Below are 18,310 nucleotides of genomic sequence, written 5' to 3' on the forward strand. Positions count from 1 at the left end.
CGCTAGAAGGTGTTATTCGACGAGCGGTGAGCGAAATGCGGAGCACGATTTTCAACAGATCCAGTCAACTTATCTGCTTTGCAGATGACATTGATATAGTCGGCAGATCAACTGCGGCGGTGGAGGAGATCTACCGCAAACTGAAACGCAAAGCAGGAAGGATTGAGTTGATGATCAATACGTCCAAGACGAAGTACATGCTGGCCTGTGGATCCGAGACCGACCGAACCCGCTTGTCCAGTAATAACAAGGTCACGATCGACGGCGGCGAGCTGGAGATAGTCGAAGATTTTGTCTATCTCGGCTCACTGGTGACCGCAGACAATGACACCAGCTGTGAGATCCGGAGGCGAATAATCAGCGGAAGTCGTGTCTACTAAGGACTCCACAAGCAACTGCGTTCGAGAAGACTTAGCCCTCGCACGAAGTGTAACCTGTATATGACGCTCATTAGACCGGTTGTTCTCTACGGGCACGAGACATGGATATTGCTCGAGGAGGACCTGCGTACACTCGGGGTATTCGAGCGACGAGTGTTAAGAACCATCTTTGGCGGCGTACAGGAGAACGGAGTTCGCGCGACTCTACGGCGAACCCAGTATCCAGAAGGTGGTGAAAGCTGGCCGGATACGCTGGGCGGGACATGTTGCGCGAATGCCGGACGACTGTCCTGCAAAACAGCTGTTCGCTACGAATCCGGTAGGAACAAGACGAGCGGGGGCGCAACGAGCGAGGTGGTTAGACCAAGTGGAGCGTGATCTGACGAACGTGGGGTGCCCGAGGAATTGGAGAACGGTTGACATGGACCGAGTGAATTTTAGGAATTATGTTCGTCAAGTTATGTCGTGAGACGGAATACTATGTAAATAAAAAAATAACCTGTTTATATTGGAAGTTATCATATCTTAAGATGTTTTTTTTCGGAAAAATAAATGGCTACCATTTATTTTCTTTTAATTTATTATTTCAGCATTTTGCATCAAGTTTGTTTTAGCAACCACGATACTAGAAAACTGACCAGAAATCCTGATATCCACGTCCTGGTTCCTCCGCTGTTGTTCTTTTTGCATCTTGATGCATGGTTGCCCAGAAAACTGTGCGTCTTAACTAATCGATCCCGGAAGACGTCCTCAGGAGTCCGTGCTTCTGCAGCAGGCGAAGATTGACCTTGTGGGGAGAAAATTCACTCAATATCATGACATCAATCTATCATACGCTGACTTACCAATGCTAGTTTCCTTTGGGATACTGCCAGGATCAGGTAAAGAAACGTCGAGACCCACGTCTATTTCGAGGGCAACCAGAGTAGGGTTACCTTTCCTAATGACAGGAACTGTCGGCTTACTACACGACCGCTACAAGGAACTGGTAGAGCGCTTGAGCACCGCCGAAGAGCGCTTGAGCCTTGCCATCGCCGTCAGGAAATGCCGACTGAGCCCTAAAAACAACACTACGATCGCTGCAGGGAACGTATTGGTCTTACACTTACGATTTTTTTTAAATTTTTGCTGATGAACACGGATGAACACTATAGTATTCAAGTTGCACACACTCAATCATAAAAATATAGTTTAATTTTATACTTTATATTTATATATTTATAGTTCAATACCTAGAATCAATCATACATTTGTAGTTGAATCTATCATATTTACGATTGAATCAATTATACCACCACAATCAAATCTATCATATTTATAGTTAAATGTTAAAGGTCAACTAGAAATAATATGGTTGAATCTATTATATTTATAGTTGAATAACTAAAACCAATCATACAATTGTAGTTGAATTTATCATATTCACAATTGAATCATTTCAGTTGTTTCTATTACATTCATAGTTGATTACGTAAAGTCAATCATCAGTTTGTTGTTGAGTCTATTATATTTATACAGGGTGACAAAAAAGTCCGGTCACACAGAAAAATCTCAATATTTCAAAGAATAAGATGAAAATCAGAATCTGACTTTCATAGATTTATTCAGTAACTCATCAAGATACTTCACAGACGATATTTCGGAATTACACCACCTTTCTCTGATCGAAGCAGCTTCAGCCGTCTCGGAAAGTCGTCGCAAGCGGCGCGCACGTCCAGTCTCGTATAATCTTTTTCAACGTTGGAGTTCTCACAGACCTTGGTCGTCCAGATCGTGTCCCCAGATCGTGCCTCCTCGGTGCCTCTGGTCTCTAGGTATCGATTTATGGACTTTCCGGTTGATTACGAGCGGTTTTAGGTGTTTAAATATGTTGAATATGTGTCCGGGTTTGTACCCTCTCACATACTCAGCGATAACAGCTGCTCTCAACTCTGCCACTCACAACTTAATGTACACAAGCTGCACAGAAATGAAACACCGCTACTGTGGGCAGCAAAGTTAGCACTTTCATTTGACATATAGGTGGCACCAGATAGATGCAACGTATAGGCTACAGGTGACCCCAAAAAAAAGTGTGACAGGACTTTTTTGTCACCTTGGATGCGAAAAAATCAACTAAGCTTAGATGATTGCTATAACCAGCTGAAATATTTAGAACAACTGTGGTCTTTTTTCTCCGTGTGTCTATTTTCCACCAAATTGGTTCTTCTAAAATTAAAAAAAAACCACCCAATCAACTCTGCCGTGACCAGGATTCGAACCTGGGTTACTACGGCCACAACGTAGGGTCCTAACCACTAGACGATCACGGCTATTTGGGCTAGTACGTATGTACCGAACAAATTCTGTCTTATGAACCGATAGCTGGGTCTGGACATTTGGCCGAAGGCTGGCGGGCCGAAAGATGTAAGTAAGCCGAACAAAAAAGGGCGAATAGAACATAATGCCGAAAATTGTTCGGATGTTACGCCGTATGGTCACTAGACCGAATGAACGATATGCTGAATAGTTACTAAGGGCATGCTATTAATCTAAATCACCCTCAACCACTTACTCGAAGAACATCAACTGGCACTATTGTCCATTCAGCTTACGTTGCATTTAGCATATAAATTTGGATTGAAGATTATTCAGCATATCGTTTATTCGGCCTAATGACCATACGGGCTAACATCTATTCGAACGAACAATTTTCAGGCTTATGTTCCATTCGACCTATTGTCTTCGGCCTAACATCTTTCGAGCCGGCAGTCTTCGGCCAAATGTTTAGGGGCCCTGCTATCGGTTCATCAAGCAGAATTAGTTCGATATTGAATTATGAAGATCAAATTAGTGGCCATGGGTTCTTGATTATGAGATAGCTGTCGGGTATGCACATGTTCAGATAGCCGTGATCGTCTAGTGGTTAGGACCCTACGTTGTGGCCGTAGTAACCCAGGTTCGAATCCTGGTCACGGCAGTGTTGATTCAAATGACACTGTCACGGATGGGCACTATTTTTCATTCTAGGGGAACGATACGATCAAACTTCCCTTGATCATTTTTGAAGAAATGACTGTATCAAATTATTAAAATAATTGTTTCCGCCCGGGATCGAACCGGGGGCCTTCCGCGTGTTAGGCGGATGTGATAACCACTACACCACGGAAACTGTTGTTGAGTTTTCAAGCTCAGCATGGCATCAAATATTGTCGCATGTAACGGACAATTTTTAACTTACTTAAGATCTTAAATCTTCTAGTTTTGTCTAAATATCTATGATCTTCTTCGGCCGAGAGAGAACACAATAGAGGACATATTCAATCGCGACGCAAAAATCATTTACAATCTTTTTTTATCAGGATTTTTATTATGATGGTTGGTATGCCGGAAGTACCTTAAGTCTATCATGATTATTGGTTTAATTATGAAGGGTGGGGATGAATAAACCTATAGGTTTAAAATCCCAAAAAAAAGAAAAAAAAGAAAAAAAAAGTTTAATTATGAAAATTAAATAAGCGAACATGGGTTCTTGACTATGAGATACCTGTCGATTTAACACATGTCCAAATAGCCGTGATCGTCTAGTGGTTAGGACCCTACGTTGTGGCCGTAGTAACCCAGGTTCGAATCCTGGTCACGGCAGTGTTGTTGATCAGAACTGAAACACTGTCACGGATGGACAATTTTTTATGCCTTTGTTATTCATTATCAACTGTTATTTTTTATGTTTTTAAACGATCTGTTCAATTCAATTTGAGTTTTGTGCAGCCTTTGATTGGTGTGCAGAAAATTTCACTCACCATAATCAACAGTTTTGCTCAGAATAAGGATCACAAAGCTAAATTTTTAGGCACATCCAGGATCTGATTTTAATTAGTTGCCATAGAGATCTTCTTCCATCTTATTGCACTTACATTCATCGAATCAGATGCAGCTTCAAAACAATCACAACAGCAGCAACATCGTAGTCTAGGATATCCCTCATCGTGTTCCGAGGAAATTCTATCTAATGATGTACTTAATCCCCCCTACATGGTGGCATTATTTTGATATGTGCTTTGTGTGTGACCTCCTTTGCTTGTCGCCGAGCCGAGCCTTTGCAACACACTAATCCAAAGTCAGTGTGTTTTGGGATTTCTGGTAAAGCAATCGGGAAGGCCCGACTTGTGTTGTCTACATACAAACACCGCTTCACATTCAGAACAAAGATAAACAGACGCTCCATACAGCCGAACGAACTGCTGAAATCCAAAATCACTGAACCATCCTCCCGGGGGAGAGGATTTTATGGTGTCATTTATGATATGCTGGTCCCCCTTCGGTTGATCCTGAAGAGAGAGAAACACGGAAAATAATAAAAAGGTAAAATTTACCGAGTTAGCAAAGGTGAACGCTCGTGAAAGCCAAAAAGGTAACTTCTACCTCTTCGAGGTGAAACTCACCTCACAGTGAGGTAAAATTTACCTGAATCGAGGTTTGAAAAAAGGTACAATTCACCGAGAAAAAAGGTGAATCCAAAAAAGGTAAATCTTACCTCGTAGCGAGGTGAATTGAGCTCGATAAAAAAGTATAATTCACCTAGAAAAAAAGGTAAATCCAAATAAGGTAAAACTTACCTCGTAGCGAGGTGTAATTGACCTGGATTGAGCCAAACAAAACGGTACAATTCTTCTAAAAAAAAAGTAACTATTCGCCGAACCCGTTCATTGAGGTTAAGCTGTTTTGTCATTCTAGAACAAGTTTTGCTTTGTGCCTAATATGTGAAAATCGGAATAGAATGGTAAGTGTTCTTAAATATCATTGAGTTGTGGTGGTTCTCGTCATAATACTATTGATTTTGTTTCAGATCGGCCTATAGAGCTTTGAGGTGTATTCCACGTCATCCTCCAGCCGGAAAAGCCAAACCTGACCGGATTATTCGAACGGAGGAGGCCATGAATGTACGCAACGCAGGTGGATTCAGCGGCCATAGCGGCTCAGAAGAACGCGAAGCCGAATTAGCAGTCCCTATTTATCTCCAATAAATATCATTTTTGAAAGAATTTTGTTTTTTTTTTTATTCTTATTGAAGAAAACAATCAAACCAATCAGCATTTACCTTTTAAATCAGTAAATTGGAAAGCGGTATTATTTACTATTTTGCTAGGTGAATGCGAAAAAGGTAAAATTTACCTTTTTGCTAGGTAAATTGAAAAAAGGTAAAATTTACCTTTTTGCTAGGTAAATGAAAAAAAGGTAAAATTTACCTCGAAAGAGGGGTGGAAAAAATTCACCTCGCAAAAAGGTAAATTTTACCTTTTTTTTATTTTCCGTGAAGGGATGTGCTGGTACCCGCCAAAACCAACCATAGGCAGTTCTTGTTTGTGATTTCAAACGCATGTGTGCTGGCACAGGGATTATTTTGGCAATATGCTCGGTTGCCATCGTCCTTGGGTGTTTTTATTTTGTATTTTTTTTCCTGAAAATCTATCTCTCTTCCTCCCTGTCTCTGCGGGAAAAGTTGGATCACAAGCATGATATGAATTTTTCGGATACCATTCTTGTGTCTTTCCCGTTTGATGGCGGCAGCACCATGGCACAGAATCGAAAGCCCCGGGTTGTTTGTGAGATGGCTTTGCTGTAAATTCATGGGATATCATGGGGCTGTCAATCATCTCTCAAGAGAGAGACGGTGCGACCGAACAACCAATTTTGGATGACGGAAAGGGTTTGGGCCATCGCCCATCAGTGTAATGGTCGTCGATTACGAACCAAATGAAGGTATATTTATTCGTAAAGTTTAGTTTATTGGATGCTGGAGAGGCCGGTTCAAAGGCGAGTCAAGTGAGCTGGGTTCGTTGTTTGAAACTGTTTTATGAACATGTATGTTTCGAGTGAAAATAGTCGGATGAATGCCAATCAACCCATATCAGGTTTGTGATTGGGTTTTCCAAAAATTGTCGGATAGTAAACTTTAGATCTGCGAAAGGGATTTAGTCGCACTTTCATGAGTTGTTTCAATGTTGGGGGTAGAATAATCGTCAGAGTCGGAGTTGTCTAACCTTGATTATCGTCATTTTTTCATATGTTAAGGATTTTAGTCTTAACATAAAACCATAATTTCGCGAAGTTTGAACGGTTTTACAAGAAGTGATTCTCACTCTTAAATATGCTTGTCCATATAGCCGTGATCGTCTAGTGGTTAGGACCCTACGTTGTGGCCGTAGTAACCCAGGTTAGAATCCTGGTCACGGCAGTGTTGATTAGAAAGATACTGTCACGGATGGGCAATTTTTTTGAATTTAAGGGATCCACTTTAAGGGACTATTGAAAATGTACATTCATCTTTTTGATCATGTCAGTCAAATAAAATAATTGCTTCCGCCCGGGATCGAACCGGGGGCCTTCCGCGTGTTAGGCGGATGTGATAACCACTACACCACGGAAACTGCTGATAAAAATTGGTGTTCAGTCTGTCAAATAGTGTTCCATGTAACGATCTTTATCAATATTTCTTTGTGAAATGGAACAAAACATGTTTGACTTATTTAAGGTCTTAAATCTTAAGTTTTGTGATCTTCTTAGGCCGACAATACAATAGATGACATTTCCCATCGCGATGCAAAAATAGTTCATTCTTTTTTATCAAACTTTGTTTTTTTGTTATCGATTGCCTAAAATATTTGGTTTAATTATGAAGATCAAATTAGTGGCCATGGGTTCTTGACTATGAGATACCTGTCGGGTATGCACATGTCCAGATAGCCGTGATCGTCTAGTGGTTAGGACCCTACGTTGTGGCCGTAGTAACCCAGGTTCGAATCCTGGTCACGGCAGTGTTGGTCAGTACAAAAACACTGTCACGGATGGATATTTTTTTACATGTTTATGCGAATAAGAAATAATTTTATAGTCAAATCAACTATGTGTTATCTTTGGATCATTCAAGTTATTTGTTTAAATCCTTTGTTAGTGAGCAAAATAATTGTTTCCGCCCGGGATCGAACCGGGGGCCTTCCGCGTGTTAGGCGGATGTGATAACCACTACACCACGGAAACCCATGAGTAGTGTTTGGTATGAGTGGGATATGATCATGAACTGTACTGCATCAAGTTTATTTTAGAGTGGTTTTCTTACCGTATAAAAACCTTGGTAATTCCTAAAAACCATGTACATACCCGTGTTCAACTTAATTTGAGACTTGAGATAATCAGACATGTAACCTCTGATCTGAGATCATGAGACCCGAGACTTGTGAGTGTGACCCTCGAGTCACGAAACATGAGACCATACACCTGAGACCTCACACTTGCGACCTGAGATCTGAGGCCTGGAAACTTAGACCTGAGAGCTGAATTGAATTTGGTCTTGAAAAATGAGGCCTTAAGACCTGAGCGAGACACGAGACCTGAGGCATGAGTAACAGTGTTCCGAAAATCACTCAATTCTCATGAGAGACACTGAAACGTTTTCAACAGCGAAAGCAAAACCTAAATTGTCGGTTGGTTTATCTCCCACCGGGCAAAGATTGTGTTCGACAGCGCTGCTCCGAGAATCAAAGAAATAAAATTTGAAAAAGAGACGTTTTTTCTCCAGTTGGAATTCTCAACTGAGTGAGGAGCTACCTGATTTTCAGTTTCTTCTTTCAGTCGATAACTTTTCTTGCTCAATCACTCACTCACTCACTCGTTTACTGATCGATGACCGAATGCTGTCTGCCTGATACATCTTGCTTTGTTGTTGCTGTTGTTGGGGAGGACCAAAATACGTATGAACATATGTTTCTGCCACTTTGCCAGAAAGTACGCAGGCAGTATGAACCGATGCAAGGCCGCATTGATTGAGTTTGAGTGAGTGAGTGAATGGATTTTCGAATTGGATCTTGTATCAGTAAGTGTCTCAATCACTTCTGATACACCAGGTAGTGAGCTTGAGAGATCGACTTAGATGCGGATCCGCTCTCGCTTTTGAATCTTGTTTACATTGACTTCGCATTGTCGCTCTGCCGATTCTCCAGGAAACAACAGGCAGCAGCAATCGGCTTTGAATGTCTCCAACTAGAAACCTATCCTGAGCGTTTCTTCCGAGTGATTTTCGGAACACAGATGAGTAAGCTTGCTAGATTACCCGGTTTTATCCGGGTTTGCCCGGATATTTGATGCAAAATTTCGAGAAAGTCCGGTCCGGCCCGGTTGCCCGGATATTGTGAAAAAAGTCCGGATATTGTCCGGATTTTTTCACAATTTTCACAAAGAGACCAACAAAAATCAAATTTTTTGAGTAAGTTTCAGCAAAATCGATTATCGGTATGGAAATTTTCGACGGTTGTTTTAAATAATTTCGCTGATTTACTTTTATAAACCTTTAAATATTTAAGTGCTTCAAAAAGTTGTATATTAATAAAATATTAATTTCGATTTTTTTGCATTTTTTCTTTGCTTTTATATATAATAACACCTAAATTTTGCTCGGTTTTTGCCCGGTTTTTTGGATTTGAAAAATTGAAATCCATGCCCGGATTTTGCCAGGTTTTTTTGAAAAAATGCTCGGAATTGCTAGGCCCGGATGGTAGTGAAAAAAATTCTGGCAACCTTAGGCATGAGACATGGGACTTATGACCTGAGAAATTTCACATGCAGGGTTGCTAGCAAACCGGGAAAACTGTAATCATCGGAAAAAAAAACTTTGGAATTTCATTGCATCACCGGGAAACTGAGAAAACCGGGAATTCTGGGATACCACCGGGAAAATTGTCATGTTTTTCATAGAATTGTAAACATATTTTTAGATCAATTTCTAAATATAAGGATAGCTTACGGCAGTCTCGATATAGACTTTCCTCATAAGCACTTGTTTTTGTTCATTAATGAAAGTTTTAATCGCTTTTATAACTCATTGCGCGCCAAATACATGATATCTCGTATTTTTCACCCTCCGAAGGTGTGCCACACTTATGTACAAGCATTAATCAAATGTTATAAATTTGATAATGAAACAATTATCGACAAAACTAAAAACACAACGTTCAGTAATTCAATGATACTAAGTTTGTACAATTTAGTCCAGGCAGTGGTTTCTGATAGATATATAGAGTGTCAAATTCGGTGTTTCTCGGCTTACCTTTTTCTGCGCTCCCTAATGTGTTACCTAATAACCTTTTATGTTAACAAGTTTGCGACTAAGAGTTTTAGTTTTCGAAGTCAAATGAATCAGTGTTCGATGTACATTAGACTGCCCCAAATTTGTATGGGAAATTCAAAACCTGTGAAATGTTATGCGCTGCAGGCTAAAATTGATCCTAGGCTTAGTACTAGATCTCATGCCAAATTTGGGCCAGATCGGATCACGGGAAGGGGTCGCTCAACAAGCCTGAAGTTTGTAAGGGATTTTGAGACATTTTGTTCGGGAGAAACATGAAAAACTAGTTTTTCATCAATAACTTTGGTTCCCGTCGGCCGATTTCTTTCAAAAACGGGTTTTCTTAAAGCCTAAATTATGAAAAACATTTCATCTGAAGACTGCATATCGATAAGAGTTAAGACAAAAAAGTTATTAGGCTTCCAAAATGGGCTAACTTTTTTAAGGATGGTATTCATCACTGTAAATGAGTCGGGGCGGTCGAACTTATTGACGCCTCATTAGCAGTGATGAATACCACCGTAAAAAAAGTTAGCCCATTTTGGAAGTCCAATAACTCGGCCGACGGGAACCAAAGTTATTGATGAAAAACTGGTTTTTCATGTTTCTCCCGAACAAAATGTCTCAAAATCCCATACAAAATTCAGGCTCGTTGAGCGACCCCTTCCCGTGATCCGATCTGGCCCAAATTTGGCATGAGATCTTATACTAGGCCTAGGATCAATTTTAGCCTGCAGCGCATAACTTTTTCAAAAGTCGGGTCATTTGGGGCACTCTAATGTACATGTTTAATTAAATTATTTTGTGCAAAAAAAAAAAAACAAATATTTTGGCAGCGTGAGACTTTTTTTAAGAAGAGTTACATTTTTCTGACGAAGATATCACTTTTTCAACAAAAAAAGATACTTATTGTTTTTTCAATGAAGTTATTGTTGTGTTTTTCGTTTAAATTGACCTGAGAAACGAAGCCTTATATCGCAAGTGTTTTATTTTTTATTCTTCCTGCGTAATACTTTAGCTTCAAGTTTTCTGAGCTGGAATATAGGTATGTTTTTTTGTGAAAATTGTGTCGAAAACACGTTCCTGTTAAAATCTAAGGTCTCTTCCATGATACAAAATAATAGCTTACATTCAAACGATTAAAATGCAGCCCTGTTTTATTTACGGTTTTCTTTTTTTTCACGAATCTTTGGTTCTAATGACTAGGGCACTACTAAAGTTATTCATTGTTTTTTATATATTTTTCTTTCTGAAACATGTATAAAAAATATGACTGCACTTATAAAATAGTTTAATGTTTTCTTGCAATCTGTTGTTTTTTAGTTTTGTAAGACATATCCCCATTCAAGTTAACAAGCTGATTTGATGTTATATTTCGGTGCTTTTTTGTACACATTTCGTTTCAAAAAGTTTTGAAAATCTGTCAATTCCATGAGAAAAGGCTACGTGTTGAAAGACGTTGAAGTATTTGTCATGATTTCATACCGGTTAACAAGTTATTGTTAGAAATTTAAGGGCTTTACATGAAATTGTTTGAATCTCCATGATTTTACAATCAAAAAACGAGTGTCATTAATAGTTGGATAATCATCATTTTTGATTGGGAAAAAACGGGGAAAAACGGAAAATCTTTAGAATTCCAAAATGAAAAAGTTAGACATAATATTTGAGTGGAGAGAAGTGAGAACTGATATGTGGAACGTGAGAAATCAGCCATGAGACTTGAGACGTGGGATGTGAGACGCGAAAAGTAAGGCATGAGATTTGAGACGTGAGAACTGAGACGTGTGACGTGAGAAGTGAGACATAAGATGAAAGATGTGAGAAGTCAACCCAAGATTTGAGATATGAGACGTAAAACGTGAAAAGTGATGCATGAGTAGATACCTTGTAGGATGAGCTGTTGAGTTGAGATATAAGAAGTTTGACGTGTTTCATGTCGATTACTTTCCGCAAAACTGCTTCATATATCTATGTCTGTATTTTCCCAAAAAAATTACTTTGCCTATTTCGGAAATCATTAAAAAGATGGTAGCATAAAACACAAAAATCTGATTCGTGTGTTAAAAATTTGTAGAATAAGTCATGCCCACTAAGTGAAACATGAAAGAAAGCCCCATTCTGCTTAGCGTCCATTTGGCAAAATTTGCGTTCGGCATAACATCCATACAGCCTATCGTCCTTCATGGCTATCATCTATTCAGCCAACCATCCATCCACTTTAATGACCCCAAAGAAATACTGTCCTTGCGAGCGACCCTCGATCTATCGACTTTTGGCTTCGGGTATGAGCCAGTTTTCTGTTGAATAATCGTGATTCTGTCCATGTTGTTTCAAATTACTTACAAAAACTTACTTCAGAAATAAAGATGTTATAATCACAGAGAACAGACGTACAAGCTCGAACAAAAAATTTACCAAAAAGTGTGTAAAATTTCAAATGCTGAATCCAAAAAAATACGTTGAAAATTGACTTCAAACAGTGCCATCTATTGCGCCGTTCAAAAGTTACAAATCAAATTTTCAAGTGTCCAGTTTTCGAAAAGGCGTAATCGTATTTATATGAACTCATTAAAAATTAAACTAATGCCACTCTAAAATAGACGGATTCAGTTTATTACTTTAGGTTGCTTAATCGGAATAGCGCACGGCACCCTTTCAAATAAACGAATTTCAAATCGAATCAGTTTATCACTTGATAAATCCAATAAGAGGTACCTTTGGCTGGATAGAATTTTACTTCCTCTATTTTTGCATTACTGAGACAGTCAAAATAGCTAACAGTTTTGAAATAAGCTTTTGCACTTCCTCGACGGTTAGCGTTAGATGACGAATCGGCTATATCCAGTCAATTAGGAACATTCTTGACTATCAGTCCTACCAATCAAAACTGATTCTAGACATCTCAAAGCGGGTTGCTTTCGAGTATCGCTTTTGCATCCTGTTCAAAATTTAGTACTTCTAGCTTGAAGGAAATATCGATTAGCTTTTTAAGATATTTTTCCATTATGCAACGTGACGAAAGTGTTACGAAACTTCAACTGCGATTTTCTTGAATCATGGCAAACAGTTCATACGACCTGTTCAAAACTGACCAAAATTTTGTTATTTTTTCCTAGTTTGGTTTTGAAAGTTCTCTTTGGTGTGTTTGGAGACATCTGGTGGCCCAGCCAAAAAAACAAAAATTGGTTCAAAACGGCAGTTGAAAATTTTACACAAGTTTCGGAAGCTAGCTTGTACGTCTGTTCTCTGTGTTATAATTGCAAATTCAGGTTAAATTCGGAGTTGATCTTATTTAACGTAAAAGTAGCTTCCAGTGCATTTTAATAGAAATTAAAATCCTATCTGATCCAACATCTACAAAAAGATTCGAGGTGCAAATTTGTATGGAATTTTTCGATCATTTATTCTATTCCAACAAAATTTGCTCAACATATTTTTAGGATTCTTTTTCGGGCTAAATTTGTTTTTTTTTGTTTATAGAAAATTTTCTAGATTGAGATCGATTCACATAATAATCATAGGGATTTTACTCAGAGCAGTACGCATTTTCCGAGTGCACTTCCAAAATCGTCCGATCCCCCCACCTTAAGCCATCTTCTTCCATTAAATTTGGATTATCTAGGAACAACCTGACCACTTTTAGGTTCTATTGTACCAGAAGCATCCCGGCATTGGTGGAACAATCCTTCAGCTCTCTTCATCGCAACGTAAAAGAAAAGTGCCAAAAAGCTGCGGCGTCCGACCGAAAGAGAGCAGAAAAAAGAAGGAAAGGTAAACCCTCGATTCCCGGAAGCAACAAGTCAGTCGGTTCCATAATCCCTAATGGGATAAAGACACAAACGTGTCCCAATGGAAGTTTCTGTTACCTACTAGTAGGAGTCTCTAGTGCTCTAGTAGGTTCCAGAATTTAATGCTTCGTCATAGATAAGCCCAAACACTCGCTCCCCGGGGCACATAAATTGTGATTTGCCAAAAGGGAAACAGCCAGCCAGCCAAAGAGGGAAGAAGACGCACTGAAAAGTGGTTCCGGTAGATGAAATTCCTGGATCATTTTCCGATGGAGATGGTTGGTTTAGCTGTATGTTTTTGACATTATGATCGTGTTTTTTTGCTTCCTAGTACATATAATGCTTGGTTCAGCTTTTTTTTCATTAAGAGGGTAGCAAAGCAGTCTTATTTTTGATTGGATCTATTTTTAGAGGCAGGGCTTCGGTCGATTTTTCTATTCATCACAGATTCAATCAAAAATAAATCAATGTTGGAATTGAGCAGCTCGACAGTCAGCGTCAGTTCGTATTTTTGGTTGATTTTGTTTTTATTTTTGGATAAAATTATGAAAAAGTCGACTCTGAAGCTCAATCGCACTGGAGGAAAAAAAATCAGTCAAGCAACAAGCAGTTTTTCAAGACCTCAGTTATCGACTGCAGACTGCATTTTGCTTTCGGTTGCCGAATTGCGTGGAAGGGGCATTCGACCGCAAAAAGAAATTGGAGTCCATGACTTTTTTTTCGTTTTGTTTTGGTTCCAATCTCTACGAGCAACAGTTGGGGCAAGCTCAAGCATTTTTGGCGATGAAAAAAACACTCTGAGCCATTTTTCGATAGAGGGGTTCGGCAGATACTAAAATAACTTGATTTTTATGCAATACTTACTGTAGCAAAGCTGTCGGGTTTAAAGTGTTCAATGTTTAATTGAGTGTCGGTCGGAAAATTAAACTTGAACCACACTATTTTTCAGACCAGCTGATTGGATTGCATTGCATAGTTACTGAGGTCTGCTTTAGTTTCGTTTTGCTTACATTTCACTGTTTTTGGAGGGGAAATTGAGTTCAGGTTGCACGAAATTTTGAGGTCCATCCATCTCCCAGATAGCCGTGATCGTCTAGTGGTTAGGACCCTACGTTGTGGCCGTAGTAACCCAGGTTCGAATCCTGGTCACGGCAGTGTTGATTTGAAAAACACTGTCACGGATGGGATTTTTTGATTTTTATTTTTCAAATTTGTTTAAATTCTATTTTAAAACTTATTTTTTTCTCTATCTTTTCAGGTGAGTATTTCTGTATTCCTGACTTTTTTTTCTCTACAATCGAGGACCCGCTACCGTTATTGAACCTTTCAACTAGATTCTAAGTATAACCAAACCGAAAACCCGGAAATTCAATTATCACTGGTAAGAAAGATTATGTTTGTTGGACAACCTCAAATCAACACAAGCATAAATGAAACGGTCAAAGGATTCTCTACCGTTTGCTACTGAATCTCTAAAGGAAGTGGCGGGTTGATTTTGATGCGATTTCCCCGCACATTTCATTTCCGTTAAAGCATATTTGTCGGTACTTATAGGAGTGTGTGCGTGTGCGTGCAGTACGCTTCTGTCAAATATCCTTCGGCGAAGGAAATTCAATTTCAATTCGCTGTTTGCTTGGATTGGCTGATTTTTTTTTATGATTCTGTCATTTCCACCTCATACGCAGTCACACGCGTGCGTTTTGATGGTATGATTTACCAAATGATTATTTATTGGCTCCATACAGCAGCTTGAAACGGGATTGAAATGGAGCCTACCGAGTATTTCATGCGTACTCTACGTAGAATCCCCGTAAGACTTCTGAATATTTTTTTTCTTTTAAGGAAATTGTTTTAGTCGAATTTAATTCAATTTTTTCTTAACAATTCCATGACAGAAAATTCTTATGACGTCTGTAATGCTTTAAACCCTACATTTTTGGGACCAGACATTCCGGCAAAGCTCATAGTGCTGGAGATCTTTCTGCCAAATGAAACCAGGCTGAAGGGATGTAAACAAATTATACTAATTTGATGATAAATCGAATAAGAATTTGAACTCAACAATTGTAACAACTTGAGGAATGAAGAACGAAGACAAACACGGTGTTCATCTTAGTCTCCCATTTTGCCAAATGGGATTTTTTATTTTTTTTATTATGAAGTAGGTATTAAAAAAGGATATGGACAGTAACAGGGTTTAAAAGTTTTTTTTAACGTTGTATGTGATTTTTCAATAGAAATCTTTTAAGCAATTTGGTACTCTTGGTAATTATTGACCTTTTATCAGGGTGGCCAGCGAACCGGAAAAACCGGGAAAAAACCAGGAATTTAAAATGGGACCGGGAAAACCGGGAAAAAACCTGGAATTTCAAATCAAAACCGGGAAAATTATTTAAGGATTTTTTTTCCAATATATAAAAAACCTATCAAAACCAACAGTTTCACCACTTCATCATGACGAAACATTTTCTCTGAAGCTTTACTATCCATAGTCCTTTATTTCAGGATTGTAAAGCAAAAGCGGGAAAATGTCGAGCGAAGAATCGTCGTAGAAAATTTTTTCGATCATAAACTATTTCTTTGCTAACGCTTAATGTGCACTGCAGTGAATGCTGCTACTTTTTAGTTCTGAGTGATGTGGATTAATACGTTGAAATCGGACCTTTTTCGATTGAATCCACATCTCGAAAACTAAGATTTACTTAAGCTTAACATTTATCTTATAACTGAAATTATTATTCATTCAGAATTGATGATGTTCGAATCTGCATCAGGAGCTCATTTTTTTTCAGAAAAACACGATATGCTGAATCAAAACTTGAAAAAAATAGCAGAAATCTATAAAACACATTTGAACTATGAGAGTTGTTTTGAAGATTCTGACAAAAATATCGAATTAATTTTGAAAAAAAAAATCAATGTTAATAGAACGTTAAAAGAGAGTTATGAATTCAGTAATTCATCCTAATTCGGTCAATTAATTTTCTGAAAAGCTAATTTTTAAAGAGATCTTATGATCAAACTCTGTTTTTTTTGAATAAATTGCTGAATTTTTTTTGACGTGACTTAACTTATTTTCAATTGAGCTTACGGTACCTTTATCAAAATTCAAAAATTATCATAACCAAACTTCAAGTTTTCATGTGATTGATAATATATCTTACGTCTCGGTGGTCGAGTGGTTAGCGTAGTAAGACGGTAATCGCTGGTCCATTGATGGCATGGGTTCGATTCCCATCTCGGTACTGGGTGTTAAATGTTAATCTTAAGTTGTCCACGTCATTTATTCAGTCTGTAAAAAGCCTAAATCGGCTAAGACGGTGTATGTCTTTTTAAATAAAAATCTAATTTGTTTTTTTGTTTGTTTGTTTGTGTTATATGTACTAACACCCACAAAATCAAACATCCAATTTCTGACAAACGACATAATCTCGAAGTACTTATCTTATTCGGTTTCGAAAATATTTTCTTCTAATCTTACTTTTAATTTAAACTTTTGAAAATTGGGAATTTTCCTATGCAGGAAAAATTCCAGAAACAAAAAAATAAAATGAGATGCCACCATTTTATTTGGTTAATAGTAAACGCATAGAAGGCCGAAAGTGTAACAAACTACCAAATTTGTGTATGATTCCTGTATACTTTTTTTTACTCAAACCAGTAGGATTTCAAATTGATGAATAGAATAAAAACATGCATTTTTGGGATAGGACTGAAAATTCAGATAAGGAATTTAGATGAATTTATCTGGATTTAGGTAAATAGATTCAGGCATCTAGAACTCAGCGCATTCTTTAATAAAATAACAATAAAAAAAAATGATTCCATATTAGAATTGGAATACAATTTCACATTCAATAAGGTTAATTGGAACTTGTTTCAAACTTTAAAAGGAAAATATTAGAATATCAATCAGTAGTCAAGCTATAAAATAAATTTTGATTTCTTATTCCGAAAATAAAATAAGCGTCAGAAATTTAAATTGAAATTTAAATAACCAATCCACACTTGAAATAAAGTAATTCAATACGAAATTTATCGCGCATGATTATGTTTCAAATTCCAGAATTGAGAAGCAAGATTTCTACAGTAAAATTCAGTATTTCTTCTTGAAATTTTAAAGGAATTATATACACGGCATAATATCAAAACTATAATTTCTCTCATCTAAATAAAAAAATAAAGCATTTTCCTTTATAATAGGTGAAGATGGTGTGAAAAACTGAAAAGAAGGTATCAACTTTCGATTAATGTTAGGGTAACTAGTTGTATTTTCTTTTTTTTATTCTGGACAACCTTTGAGTTTCAAGATCAAACTAAAAAAATAAGTCCTCTCATACTTTTACGTTCAACTTGCATAAAGATATTTTTGGTCAAAAAACCTGATAAACATATTTATTTGCGCATTTTAAAAAGGGAAAACCATCAAATCTCAACCGTGAAAACCGGGAAAAAACCGGGAATTTGAAAATGGAAACTCGCTGGCCACCCTGCCTTTTATTATACAATTCAATTCTTCGTTTAATTTTTGCATTCAATTAACACCTGAACTTTCTCCGCTAGATTATTTAGCAAAGCCCTTCAATGTTTTCTTGTTTCGAATTTTTTGTTCTTTTCAAATAATTTGTAAACAGTGCCCAACTTTTTTTTCGTGGTTTATGATAAATTTTAAAAAAAGTGTAAGAGTTTTTTTTGTAGTTTGTTCTAGACCTGTTTTTTATTTTAGATCAGCTGACCCGGTATGCTTTGCTACATCTTCCGAACATGCATCGGAATATATGGAATCTGATTAGACTCCATAACTCACAACGACAGTTACAGTGCGCCATCGAAAATCGGATTAGAAATTGTTTTTTAATTCCGATTAAAAAGAGTTGCGAAGACTGGACACTAGACTGCCCCATATTTGTATGGGAAATTCAAAACATGTAAAATGTTATGCGCTGCAGGCAAAAATTGATCCTAGGCCTAGTGCAAGATCTCATGCCAAATTTGGGCCAGATCGGATCACGGGAAGGAGCCGCTCAACGAGCCTGAAG

The 18,310-nt window shown here is 37.8% G+C and overlaps 1 protein-coding gene and 8 non-coding genes across 9 annotated transcripts in view; 5 read left to right on the forward strand and 4 right to left on the reverse strand.

Moving 5' to 3' along the window:
• The window catches only part of LOC129746125 (mitogen-activated protein kinase 1-like), a 330,696-nt gene that overhangs the window by 76,830 nt on the left and 235,556 nt on the right, over nt 1-18,310 (forward strand). The gene's annotated exons all lie outside the window — the stretch shown is intronic.
• On the reverse strand, nt 2,621-2,692 carry Trnah-gug (transfer RNA histidin (anticodon GUG)). Its single transcript has one exon. It is a non-coding gene; the product is annotated as a tRNA-His (tRNA).
• Nucleotides 3,268-3,339, forward strand: Trnah-gug (transfer RNA histidin (anticodon GUG)). Its single transcript has one exon. It is a non-coding gene; the product is annotated as a tRNA-His (tRNA).
• Nucleotides 3,459-3,531, reverse strand: Trnav-aac (transfer RNA valine (anticodon AAC)). The gene has a single exon. It is a non-coding gene; the product is annotated as a tRNA-Val (tRNA).
• Trnah-gug (transfer RNA histidin (anticodon GUG)) lies at nt 3,933-4,004 on the forward strand. The gene has a single exon. It is a non-coding gene; the product is annotated as a tRNA-His (tRNA).
• Nucleotides 6,718-6,790, reverse strand: Trnav-aac (transfer RNA valine (anticodon AAC)). The gene has a single exon. It is a non-coding gene; the product is annotated as a tRNA-Val (tRNA).
• On the forward strand, nt 7,106-7,177 carry Trnah-gug (transfer RNA histidin (anticodon GUG)). Its single transcript has one exon. It is a non-coding gene; the product is annotated as a tRNA-His (tRNA).
• On the reverse strand, nt 7,328-7,400 carry Trnav-aac (transfer RNA valine (anticodon AAC)). The gene has a single exon. It is a non-coding gene; the product is annotated as a tRNA-Val (tRNA).
• On the forward strand, nt 14,354-14,425 carry Trnah-gug (transfer RNA histidin (anticodon GUG)). Its single transcript has one exon. It is a non-coding gene; the product is annotated as a tRNA-His (tRNA).

Source organism: Uranotaenia lowii, chromosome 2 (assembly GCF_029784155.1).
Source record: "Uranotaenia lowii strain MFRU-FL chromosome 2, ASM2978415v1, whole genome shotgun sequence".
NCBI classification, from domain to species: Eukaryota; Metazoa; Arthropoda; class Insecta; order Diptera; family Culicidae; genus Uranotaenia; species Uranotaenia lowii.